A 13,707-nucleotide genomic window follows, 5' to 3' on the forward strand; every position below is an offset into this window, starting at 1 on the left:
TCACGAGGTCAGGAGTTCAAGACCAGCCTGACTAACAAAGTGAAACCTTGTCTCTACTAAAAATACAAAAATTAGCTGGGCGCAGTGTCACTCGCCTATAATTCCAGCTACTTAGGAAGCTGAGGCAAGAGAATCGCTTGAACCCAGGAAGCGGAGGTTGCAGTGAGTTGAGATCGCCACTGCAGTCTAGCCTGGGCTACAGAGTGGGACTACGTCTCAAAAAAAAAAAAATAATTCACCAGACAATAGGAGTCTACGTGGATATTAACATCACATGTCTCTCACACTCTCAAACTGTCAATTAAAAATTCCCCCAACTGCCGGGCGCAGTTGCTCACGCCTGTAATCCCAGCACTTTGGGAGGCCGAGGCAGGTGGATCACCTGAGGTCAGGAGATCGAGACCATCCTAGTCAACATGGTGAAACCCCGTCTCTACTAAAAATACAAAAATTAGCTGGGCAGGGTGGTGCATGCCCATAGTCTCAGCTACTCGAGAGGCTGAGGCAGAAGAATTGCTTGAACCCAGGAAGCGGAGGTTTCGGTGAGCGGAGATCATGCCATTGCACTCCAGCCTGGGTAACGAGCGAAACTCTGTCTCAAAAAAAAAAAAAAAAATGCAGTATCTGGTATTTAAAAATCTATAAAAGAATAAAAGTTTTTAAAAAAAATTCCCCCAACTATCATCAGCTTATGAGGAGGACTGGATCAGTTATAAATTGCACATTTAAGATGTAATCTACATTACGGCCAGGCGCAGTGGCTCATGCCTGTAATCCCAGCGCTTTGGGAAGCTGAGGCAGGTGGATCGCCTGAGGTCAAGAGTTGAGGACCAGGCTGACCAACATGGTAAAACCCCATCTCTACTAAAAATATAAAAAATTAGCCGGGTCTGGTGGTGCACGTCTGTAATCCCAGCTACTTGGGAGGCTGAGGCAGGAGAATCACTTGAACCCGGAAGGCAGAGGTTGCAATGAGCCGAGATCATTGCAGTCCAGCCTGGGGAACAAGAGCAAAACTCCACCTCAAAAATAAAAAAACTCCATCTACAATTTAGATGATGTAATCTAAATTAAAGGCTTGACCCCCACCCCCCAAAACATAGTTCAGCTGGGAAGACAGATGCTGAACAACTCTTTAGATTTACTTACCTCCGATTGTCCAAAAGTAATTCAGAAGGGAACTGCATAGGTAGAATAAAGATCTTCTCCCAAATGTTCATATCCTAATGAATATTTGAATATGTTAGGTTGCATGACAAAAGAGAAATTAAGGTTGCAGATGCAATTAAGATTTGCTAATTAGCTGACCTTAAAATAAAGCAATTATTCAACCAGACTTCACTTCCCCCAAAAATAAATACATAAAAAATAAAGCAATCATCCTTGGTTATCAAAGTAGGTTCATTGTTATCACAAGGGTTCTTTAAAAAGTGGAAGCAAGAGGCAGAAGAGGAATCAGAGTCAGAGGGAGATGTGATGATTTAAGAATGAATGGTTAAGACATACAGCATTGCTAGCTTTGAAGATGGAGGAAGGGGGTCATGATCCAAGAAATACAGATAGTTTCTGCAAGCCAGAAAAGGCAAGGAAATAAATTCTCTGGAGCCTCAGAAAGGAACACGATCTAGCCAACACCTTGATTTTCGCCTGGTAAACCTGCATTGGATTTTTGACCTATAAAACTGTAAGGTAAAAAAGTCTGTGTTGTTGTTTTAAGCTGCCAAGGTGGTGGTAATTTATTACAGTAAATAGAAAACTAATGAAAGGATGTCTTCTAAATGTGGTATTCTCCATGAAGTGTTTACACCAGGTATTAGAAGCCCTGGTTTTCATGTAAGAACCTGAGCAGAAAGTCAAACTAGGTGGGCCAAGCAAAGTCCCAGGATGCCAGGTCACCCAAAGGTTTCCAAAGTAACGAACCACCAGAAAGCCAATGGCTTGAGTCCCAAACTCTCTGAGACAGTATCATTTTTTTTTTTTTTTTAGACAGAATCTCACCCAGGCTGGAATGCAGTGGTGCGATCTTGGCTCACTGCAATCTCTGCCTCCCAGGTTCAAGCACTTCTCCTGCCTTAGCTGATTTTTTTAGTTTTTTCAGGTAGAGACAGGGTTTCACCATGTTGACCAGGCTGCTCTCGAACTCCTGACCTTGACTGATCTGCCTGCCTCCCAAAGTGCTGGGATTACAGGCTGTAAGGCCGGTTGCCTCGCTGGGAGCATGGATGCAGACTGCCCCCCACTTTTCAAAAGCCTGGACAAGCCCAGACGAGCTCAGGCAAGCTCAGACATGCTCACACAGCCTGGCCTTCCCTTGAGGAGCCCAGTATGCAAACGAGGTCTTGTAACCTTAGCCTTTTAACAACCAATAGCGGTCAAGCCTTAACAACCAATAGCAGCTGAGTCTTAACAACCAATAGCAGCCGAGTCTTAACAACCTATAGCAGCCGAGTCTTAGCAACCAATAGCAGCCGAGTAATTCCAACCAACAACAAGCCAATTCCTAGGTCAAGGCTTGTAACTTACCCAATAGCAGTCCTGCTCTCCCACAACCAATCGAGTTGTTTCACTCCCTATAAAAATCCATGTCAAAGAGGAGTCTGTGCGATTTCTCCGGCCCCTCCTGTCGGACCGCAGAAATTCACTCAGGAGCCTGAGTAAATTCCTTCACATTGGCTCTTTTCGTGCTGGCCTCAGTTTCTTCGTTTTATCCTGGGTGAGAACAGACCTTACACAGGCATGAGCCACCGTGCCTGGCACTGAGACACTATCTTGAAAGTACAATCTGATTGCCATCCCCTGGCTTAGGGATGAACTCTAATTAACACATTATTTCTTGAAGCTTCTTCTCGGAGTTTTGTTTTTTTTTTTTTTTTTTTTTTGAGCTGGAGTTTCACTTTTGTTGCCCAGGCTGGAGTGCAATGGTGCAATCTTGGCTCACTGCAACCTCCGTCTCCCAGGTTCAAGAGATTCTCCTACCTCAGCCTCCAGAGTAGCTGGGATTACAGGCATGTGCCACTACCCCAGCTAATTTTTTGTATTTTTAGTAGAAACCAGTTTGTCTGTGTTGGTGAGGCTGGTCTCGAACTCCCGACCTCAGGTGATCTGCCCACCTCAGCCTCCCAAAGTGGTGGGATTACAGGCATGAGCCACCACGCCCAACCCTTCTCAGACTTGTTAGCCTAGCAGGCCACAGTGTGGAGTCCAAGTATAGAAATGGGTAAGGCAAAGCCTTCTTCTTCTTTTTTTTTTTTTAATTATTTTTTATTCTTTTTTAAGATGGGGTTTCACCATGTTGGTCAGGCTGGTCTTGAACTCCCGACCTCAGGTGATCCGCCTGCCTTTGCCTCCAAAGTGCTTGGATTACAGGCGTGAGCCACTATGCCCAGCCAGGCAAAGCCTTCTTAGATATGAGTCTGCCAGACGTGTTGGCTCATGCCTGTAATCTGAGCACTTTGAGAGGCTGAGGAAGGTAGATTGCCTGAGCTCAGGAGTTTGAGACCATCCTGGGCAACACGGTGAAACCCCGTCTCTACTAAAATACAAAAAATTAGCTGGGTGTGGTGGTGTGTACCTGTAGTCCCAGCTGCTCAGGAGGCTGAGGCAGGAGAATTGCTAGAACTCAGAGGCAGAGGTTGCAGTGAGCCGAGATTGCACCACTGCACTCCAACTTGGGCAATAGAGCAAAACTCCATCTCTTAAAAAAAAAGAAATGGTTAACAAAAGTAAACCAGAGTCAGCTGTCCAAAGCTGCTGTAGAAATTCTGTGCATTTGATGACCACAGGAGCCCAGCAAGGCTGTACAACCACCCAGAGTTTGTCAATAAATCTTTCACAATGGATAGAAAAACACAAACTCAAGGATCAAGGCAACTTGCATGGCATTTCTGGGACCCAGGTTGGCCAATCATGCTGGAGCCCGGATTTTTCACCCCACACAAGGTTCTTTTTCCTGTCTGAGATAGGTGAATATTTATTGGCGGGCACAGTGCAAAGGTCATAGCCCACTGCACAGTGGAGAGGAAGTCTTTTCACAGCCCTCTTCCAGTAATAAATGTTGGTCCTGGGACATCAGTCTTAGCATAATGTGGGAGGTGTCATTTGGGTATATAGGCCAAGAGGTTGCTAGGCATTTGTGAGATTACTTTAGGGCCCACAGCTCCTTTTGGGAAGAAGGAAATCTGTCTCTCCTGGGTGTAGTAATATCCGGGGATTACAGCAACCAGGTGTGTGGCAGTATATAGAGTCCATGGGAGGCTGCAGAGCTTCAGGGATCTTCATGAACTGAAATTCTTTGCAATAGCTCCAAGGAACTGTGTATAAAAGCTGTAGTTTAGGGAGGGCTTGGACAGGACAGAAGACTCCATGGTCCCTCTAATTTATCCTCTTTTACTTCCCAATTCCAAACAGAATTCCCCAGGAGGCAATGAGCTAGAAGGACCTCTTTGGATAGCCAGCTCTAGATTATATTTATATTTATATCTAGAGCAGCCCACCACATCTGCTGGAACATCTGTGGTTCCCATACCACTCTTTTAGAATCACTAGCTAAGGACATCCCACTAGAATGGCCTTTGCCCTGTATCATTGTGCTTGGCCTTGTTTTACTGACATAATGTTTGCCCTTTGCCCCCAGTTAGAGGGTGTGGCCACTGACTCACCTGCCAGGAACTCATTGCCTGAGTCCAGTCAATAGGTTAACTCCCATCTGAGTTGGTTGCAAAGAGCCTGAGGACCCATGGAATGCCACAGAATTCCTCTGGGCCACAGGTCCACATCCCAGGTCCTGGTATGGTTCCAGCAGTATCAATGAGCTCCTGTCCTCAGCTGCTTTGGCTTTTTTTTTTTTTTTTTTTTTTTGAGACAGAGTCTTGCTCTGTAGCCAGGGTGGAGTGCAGTGGCACGATCTTGGCTCACTGTAACCTCTGCTTCCTGGGTTTAAGCAATTCTCCTGCCTCAGCCTCCCAAGTAACTGGGATTACAGGTGTGTACCACCACACCCGGCAAATGTTTGTATTTTTAGTAGAGACAGGGTTTCACCATGTTGGCCAGGCTGGTGTTGAACTCCTGACCTCAGGTGACCCGCTCACCTTGGCCTTCCAAAGTGCTGGGATTACAGGCATGAGCCACCACACCTGGCCTTTTTTTTTTTTTCTTTTTTGAGATGGAGTCTCGCTCTGCCGCCCAGGCTAGAGTGCAGTGGCGTGATCTCGGCTTACTGCAACCTCTGCCTTCCAGGTTCAAGTGATTCTCCTGCTTCAGCCTTCTGAGTAGCTGGGATTACAAGTGTGTGCCACCATGCCCAGCTAATTTTTGTATTTTTAGTAGAGACAGAGTTTCACCTTGTTGGTCAGGCTGGTCTAGAACTCCTGACCTAGTGATTTGCCCACCTCGGCCTCCCGAAGTGCTGGGATTACAGATGTGAGCCACCGTGCCCAGCCTGGCCTTTCTTTAGCCTAGGAATTTATTCTTCTCTAGACAGAGGAATAAAATGAACAGCCATTAGTCCTGACAGTCAGAGGCCTGGATTCAAGGTCTTGGTTATAGACACAAAATACTTGCCTCAGATGTGGACCCCACATAACAAATAACATCTTACTTCATGGCCCATGTAGTCCTCATTTCAGATGAGAGGCTAGACCAAGTCAAGGATCTGGTTGACTGACTCATGGTGACTGTCAGATCTTACCACATTTATTTTAGGGATTGATAAACATGATGCAAGAGATGGGTGAACATCCCACAACCAACTGCAGTGTGGCCACCATGGGTTCTCCCAGCGTGCATTATTTTCAGGAAGCAGATAACATTTGGAAGGTTATATTCTTTCTCCCATCTGTGGATTTATGGAGCTTCTAATAGCTATGCAAAGGAATGATTTATAGGGTTTCTAATAGCTATGCTAAGGAATGATTTGAATTGTCTAAACACCATCAAGGTTGTGAATTGAGGGCTACATACATCAAAAAGTAAGACACGTGACAAAATCCAGAAGCAAGACTCCAAGTGCTCTTTCCATAACTGAAACCAATAAGAATCAATATAGAACAGAAAGCACTAGTGGACTTGGGCTTCTGCTTCTTCGTCTTCCCCACCCTGTGCCTTCCAGTGTAGCAGAGAACTGTGAGCTCACTTTCCATAGACTATATGTACTTAACTCTTGTTGGAAAACAGTTCTCCATGGGTCTTTCCCATGTCTGCATGCCTTGCTAGCAGAGTCACTGCCGTTTGTTTCAGACTTTTTTTTTTTTGAGATGGAATCTCGCTCTGCTACCCAGGCTGGAGTACAATGGTGCAATCTTGGCTCACTGCAATTGCCACCTCCCAGGTTCAAGTGATTCTCCTGCCTCAGCCTTCCCAGTAGCTGGGATTACAAGTGCCCACCACCATGCCTGGCTAATTTTTGTATTTTTAGTAGAGACGGGGGTTTCACCATGTTGGGCAGGCTGGTCTCGAACTCCTGACCTCAAGTGATCTGCCCACCTTGGTCTCCCAAAGTGCTGGGATTACAGGCCTGAGCCACTGCGCCCGGCCTCAGACCAACTTTTTAAAAGAGCTTCTTCCCCAGAGCAAAGCAAAGTATGTTTACTGTCTATTAGCTAAGATTCTGAGCAGGGTGCTTTGGCTCACACCAAGGCTGGGGTGGGAGGATTCCATGAGCCCAGGAGTTTGAGGTTGAGTGAGCTATGATCGCCTGGGCGATAGAACAAGATGCTGATTCAAAAAAAAAAAAAAAAATTCTGCTTCCCCCAAGCTTAAAGCTGTGCTCTCTTGTGACATGCTTTGCTGTGTGTACAGATGTCACCTGGCCCCCTTTGCATTGCCTTTGGGAACTGGGACTCAGGAAACCAGCACAAGATAATGTCAATATTTTTGCTATTGCTATTGCTATTGCTATGAGTAAATAAAACCTTTTGTCTCAGACACACTTAGAAGTCTTGTGTCTTCTGCCAGTATCCATGAAACTGTGGCAGCCTCACTTGTTAGCTTGCAAGTAGGATAAAATCTTAAACCCTCCAAAGTTCTTGACAAGCTCTCATTTCTTTCTCATATAACACACTCCTTCAATCCACCAACAAATTCCCCTCACCCCTGTGATCCTTAAAGCCACCTAGGCAGTTTAGGTCAAGGCGAAACTACTCATGTAGAGATGAGAACAGACCAAATTAAAGAGCAAGACTGGGCTGGGCACAGTGGCTCACACCTGTAATCCCAGCACTTTGGGAGGCCGAGGCAGGCAGATCATGAGGTCAAGAGATCAAGACCATCCTGGCCAACATGGTGAAACCCCATCTCTACTAAAAATACAAAAATTAGCTGGGTGTGGTGGCATGCGCCTGTAGTCCCAGCTACTCGGGAGGCTGAGGCAGGAGAATTGCTTAAACAGGGAGGTGGAGGTTGCAGTGAGCTGAGATCGTGCCACTGCACTCCAGCCTGGTGACAGAGCCAGACTCTGTCTCAAAAAAAAGAGCAAGACTGAAGCTAAACCAGGACCTGGTGACAGGGCTGAGATATCCAGAAGCTTGGTTTAAGGCTGAAACCAGAGAAAGATCATTGTAATTCTGGGTTGTTTATAGCTATATTGTTGGTTGTATGTTCCAACCAATTGACTGACAGGCAATTCTAAACATGCTTAAGTGAAAAATCTTACTGGTTTTCTCATCTGTAAAATGAAATGAGTTAGATTGTTTCTGATGTGCTTTCTAGCTGTAAAATTTGTGCTTTATAAATCTGTAACAGGGCTGCCTAGCATACACATTAGGCACTTGACCTAATTTAAAATAACGATTGCAAAGAGGACTATGATGTACTGGAAAGGACATAGCATTAGCACTTAAGGAGCCTGAATTAGGCCAGGCGTGGTGGCTCATGCCTGTAATCCCAGCACTTTGGAAGGCCGAGGTGGGCAGATCACATGAGGTCAGCAGTTTGAGACCAGCCTGGCCAACATGATGAAACCCCATCTCTACCAAAAATACAAAAATTAGCTAGGCATTGTTATGGGCGCCTGTAATCCCAGCTACTAGGGTGGCTGAGGTAGGAGAATCACTTGAACCCAGGAGGCAGAAGTTGCAGTGAGCTGAGATTGCGCCACTGCACTCCAGCCTGGACGACAAGAGCGAAACTCTGTATCAAAAAAAAGAAGAAGCCTGAATTCTAGGCTTGGCCTGCTACTACCTAGCCGTGTGACACTAGGCAAGTCACTTAAATTACCTGGAGGAGGCAAGTGGAGACGTAGACTTAAGATGATTTTGGATGGCTCAGAGATGTGGTATTAAATTATATTGAAAAAGTAATTTTTTTTTTCCTTTTTTTTTTTTTTAAAGAGAAAGAGAGGGAGAGAATAGGAAGGAGGAAAAAGGAAGAGAAAGAGAGAGAGGGAATGGGGAGGAGGGAGAAGGAAAAGAAAGAGGGAGAGAGAATGGGAGTATTGCTTTCTTGCCCAGGCTAGAATGCAATTTAGTAATGGGTATTGAAAACCTCTTTTATACTGATAATTATACTTAATGATGTAGTCAGGAAGGAATAAGGGAAGAAAATAACAAACAAACAGCCAACCAATATTTAATTTAAACCTATGAAATGCTATGCGATTACTGAGGAGTGATTTACTTCCAATTATATAGTCACCTTTGGAATAGGTGTGAGGTGGTAATGTATGTTTTGTGTATTTGAAGTGGAGAGTTCTATAAATGTTTATTAAGTTTACTTGTTCCAGGTCTGAGTTCAAGTTCTGAATATCCTTGTTAATTTTCTATCTCGTTGATCTATAGAATCGTTAGCTCTTCTTGTTGCATTGATCCTTTTGCCATTATGTAATGTCATTCCTCGCCTCTTTTGGTCTTTGTTGCTTTAAAGTCTACTTTATCAGAGGCGAGAATTGCATCTCCTGCTTTTTGTTTATTAGTTTATTTTTACTCTCTGTTTGATTGGTAAATCTTCCTCCTTCTCTCTGAGTCTTTGTGTATTGTTGCATGTAAGATGGACCCGGATGCAGCATACCGATGGGTTTTGGCTTTTTATCCAATTAAAATATATATAAGTTTAATACTGGCGTTTGATGCTAGCTGGCTGTTTTGCCCATTAGTTGATGTAAATTTTTTATTGTGTTAAAGTTCTTTGCTTTTTGATGTATTTTTGGAAAGGCTGATATTGGTTGTTCCTTTATATGTATAGTGCTTCTTTCAGAAGCTCTTGTAAAGCAGGCCTGGTGGTGGTGAACTCTCTAAGTACTTGTTTGTTCGCAAAAGATTTAATTTTTCCTTCACTCATAAAGCTTAGTTTGGCTGGATAGGAAATTCTGGGTTGAAAGTTCTTTTCTTTAAGGATGTTAAATATTGGTCCCCACTCTTTTCTGGCTTGTAGGGTTTCTGCTGAGAGATCTGCTGTAAGTCTGATAGGTTTCCCTTTATGGGTAACCCGACCTTTCTCTCTGGCTGCCCTTAGTATTTTCTCCTTCATTTCAACCCTAATAAATCTGGCGATTATGTGCCTTGGGGTTGGTCTTCTTGAAGAATATCTTTGTGGTGTTCTCTGTATTACCTGGAGTTGAATATTACCCTGCCTTGCCAGGTTGGGAAAGTTTTCCTGAATGATATCCTGAAGAGTATTTTCCAACTTGGATTCATTCTCTTCGTCACATTCAGGTACACCTATCAAACGTAAATTAGGTCTTTTCACATAGTCCCATATTTCCTGGAGACTTTGCTCATTCCTTTTCATCCTTTTTTCTGCATTCTTGTCTTCCCGTTTCATTTCACTGAGCTGGTCCTCGACTTCTGATATCCTTCCTTCTGCTTGATCAATTCGACTGTTTAAACTTGTGCATGCTTCGCGAAGTTCTCGTGTTGTGTTTTTCAGCTCCATCAATTCACTTATATTCTTCTCTAAATTGTCCATTCTCGTTAACATTTCGTCAAACCTTTTTTCAAGGTTCTTAGTTTCTTAGCATTGGGTTAGAACAAGTTCTTTTAATTCACAGAAGTTTCTTATCACCCACGTTTTGAAACCTGCTTCTGTTATTGGAACACACGTGTAATCTATTAAGCCTTGTTCCGTTACTGATGAGGAATTGCGATCCCCTGTAGAGGGAGAGGCATTCTGATTTTGAGTATTCTCTACCTTTTTACGCTGGTTTCTTCCCTTCATTATATATTTGTCCGTCTGTCGTCTTTATAATTACCGACTTTCTAACTGGGTCTCTGACGTCCAACTTGTTGATTCCCTGCGCCGAAATCTGAGCAATCCACTGAGCCGGCCAAAACAGCGGTGTTAAGATTGATGGTGCTTTTCTGCCCGGGAATCTCCGGACTCTACACCAAGAACTGGCGTGCTAAGGCACCAGCAAAACCGCCACGCCGGCCACAAGAGTCGCCCTGGCGACCCGTGGAGCTCCTCCACTGGGAATGTCCTGGTCCGTGAGCAACAAATATTCGTCTGAAAGTGTGGCGTCCTCTCGTTCCCTGCGCTTTCACTGGGAGGTACGTGCCCGAGCTGCTAATCATCAGCCATCTTGGATCTCTCCTGAAAAAGTAATTTTTCTTTTCAGTTTTCTTTTTGTTTTTCTGATGATGTCAAAGAGAGAGTCTCAGTTTAGAACCGGTGTGTCTTCAACAACTCTTTAATGCTTCTTATCCTCCTTTTTTGGCAAATAGAGAAGTCTCAAGCTCAGATACTTCACAGGCAGCACCAACTAGATAGTATTTAATAACATTGCCCAGCTCTCCTTGCTTTATTTTTGTTTTGCCTTCATTTGTGGCAAATAATTCAAGTTTTCCACTTATAAGAATGATGCAAAGTTTCCTTTAAAAGTAAATTAATTGGGCCGGGCGCGGTGGCTCACGCCTATAATCCCAGCACTTTGGGAGGCTGAGGCGGGTGGATCACGAGGTCAAGAGATCAAGACCATCCTGGTCAACATGGTGAAACCCCATCTCTACTAAAAATACAAAAATTAGCTGGGCATGGTGGCACATGCCTGTAGTTCCCAGCTACTCAGGAGGCTAAGGCAGGAGAATTGCTTGAACCCAGGAGGCAGAGGTTGCAGTGAGCCGAGATCGCGCCATTGCACTCCAGCTTGGGTGACAAGAGCGAAACTCCGTCTCAAAAAAAAAAGTAAATTAATTATGAAAATGTTCTAAAATTGATTGTTGTAATGTTGCACAGTTCTGTGAATATACTTAAAAAAAAAAAACCCATTGACTCGTAAGCTTTATATGGGTGAGCTGGATGGTATTTGAATTACATCTCAACAAAGCTGTTTTAAAAACTAAATTGAAGCCAGGCACGGTGGCTCACGCCTGTTATCCCAGCACTTTGGGAGGCCGAGGTGGGAAGATCGCTTTAGCCCAGGAGTTTGAGACCAGCCTGGGCAACATAGTGAGATCTTGTCTCTACAAAAAAAATTAAAAAACTTAGCCAGGCATGGTGGCATACCCCTCTAGTCCCAGCTACTTAGGATGCTGAGGCAGGAGGTTCACTTTGAGTCTGGGAGGTCTAGACTGCAGTGAGCTGTGATTGCACCACTGTACTCCAACCTGGATGACAGAGTGAGACCCTGTCTCAAAAAAAAAAAAGTAAATTGGCATCCTTTTGTAGTTCATAAGCGTGACGATTGGCTTTTCACTCTCATGTGTGAGATGTGCCTCACTCAAACCTTGTTATATTGTCAGCACATTACCTATCTGATGTGGAAAAAAAAAAAAGAAAAACATACATTGGAATCAGATGTGTTCTTGTAGTCCTAGCTACTCGAGAGCCTGAGGCAGGAGGATCTCTTGCAACCAGGAATTCAAGGCTGTACTGTGCTATGATCATATCTGTGGATAATAGCCATTGCACTCCAGTCAGAGCAACATAGTGAGGCCTCATCTTTTTTTCTTTTCTTTTTTTTTTTTTTTGAGACAGATCTTGGCTCACTGCAACCTCTGCCTCTCAGGCTCAAGCGATTCTTTTGCCTCAGCCTCTCAAGTAGCTGGGATTATAGGCATGCATTACCATGCCCAGCTAATTTATGTTTTTGGTAGAGACAGGATTTCACCATGTTGGCCAGGCTGGTCTTGAACTCCTGACCTCAAGTGATCTGCCCACCTCAGCCTCCCAAAGTGCTGGGATGACAGGCGTGAGCCACTGCACCTAGCCCATCTCTTAAATAAAAGAGTATATTGATTAATGTTAAAAAAAAAAAAAGGAGACTAATTTAAATAAAATATTAAGCAAAAAATAGTATAGATGGTCAGTTGACATAGAAAAAGTTGTGTAGAAGATGCAAGACTAAAGTTTGGAAAAGTACTGCAATGTGATATTGGACACGTTTCTTAACTCTCTGATCCTGATTCCTGATTATTTACAGATGAATGAGCTGTGGCTCAGAGAGGGTAAGTAACTTGCCTGGAGTCACAGAGCTAGTGAGTGGCTCAAGGATGAGATTCAACTCACTCTCTCTGACTTCAAAGCTCCTGCCCTTTCCCTTTCACCACATTACCCCCCTCTTCACCCAACCTGATTAAACAGAATCCACCTGTCCAGCCTGGGCAACATGGCAAAACCCCATCTCTACCAAAAATAAAAAAAGTAGCCAGGTGTGGTTATGCATGCCTGTGGGTCTAGCTTCTCAGGAGGCTGAGGCGGGACAATGGCTTGAGTCTGGGAGGCAGAGGTTGCAGTGAGCTGAGATTGTACCACTGCACTCCAGCCTGGGTGACAGAGTGAGACCCCATCTCAAAAAAAACAAAAACAAAAACAGAATCCACCTGCCATGGAAGCGGGTATTTAGAACAAGGGAGGAAGAGGGACACAAAAGGAACTCCATCCCTTTCTCAAAGCTGAGCATCCTCAGTCTGGCTGCCAGCCTGAGGGACCCACCTTCCTGGTTCCGGTTTCTCATTGTCTCCCCTGTCCCCAGCTGTCCAGTGGAAAATTTTCTTTCTTCATCAGTCCCCCAGGGGCTGGAGTCCTTTCCTGCTGCTGGGTCCCCGCCAATCCCTGCTGGGTTTTTCTCCTCCCATCTACTCACCTGTTCAGACTGTGGCCAACTGCCTGGCATTGGGCCATTGCAGACCCTTGACCCTCTGAGGCTCGGCTGGTATCTTGGTCCCCACCAATCTTCCGGTTTGATGGTGAGCTCCTCTACAATGAAGTAATCAAACCTAGGCTACTTCTCCCTCCTGCCACTGCCAATCCCCACTTCGGGCCACCATCATCTCCTGACTGGGCACCTAGCATGCCTTCCAGCCTTGCGTGCCTCCATTCCTTCAACTAGTATGGTTCAAAGTGAGTTTACTGAGGTACAACTTGATTAGGAAACTCTGCTTGGCTGGGTGCAGTGGCTCATGCCTATAATCTCAGCACCTTGGGAGGCCAAGGCGTGTGGATCACCTGAGGTTGGGAGTTCAAGATCAGCCTGACCAACATGGAGAAAGCTGGCTCTACTAAAAATACAAAATTAGCCGGATGTGGTGGCGCATGCCTGTAATCCCAGCTACTCGGGAGGCTGAGGCAGGAGAATCACTTGAACCCAGGAAGCAGAGGTTGTGGTGAGCCGAGATCGCACCATTGCACTCCAGCCTGGGCAACAAGAGTGAAATTCCATCTCAAAAAGAAAGGAAAAAAAAAGGAACCTCTCTGCTTATCCTTCAGGATCTCCCCACTGTCCTGTGCATAAAGTCTTGACTCCTTAGCCTGGATTTTAAAGAGCTTTGTGGACTGGTG

General features: G+C 44.8%; 1 non-coding gene across 1 annotated transcript; it reads left to right on the forward strand.

Moving 5' to 3' along the window:
• Positions 1-11,583: 11,583 nt before the first annotated feature.
• On the forward strand, positions 11,584-11,687 carry LOC135274485 (small nucleolar RNA U13). The gene has a single exon (XR_010342308.1). It is a non-coding gene; the product is annotated as a small nucleolar RNA U13 (small nucleolar RNA).
• The last annotated feature ends 2,020 nt before the right edge of the window (positions 11,688-13,707 follow it).

This window comes from Aotus nancymaae, unplaced genomic scaffold, assembly GCF_030222135.1.
Source record: "Aotus nancymaae isolate 86718 unplaced genomic scaffold, 86718_ANA_hifiasm-v0.15.2.pri h1tg000011l, whole genome shotgun sequence".
Lineage (NCBI taxonomy): Eukaryota > Metazoa > Chordata > Mammalia > Primates > Aotidae > Aotus > Aotus nancymaae.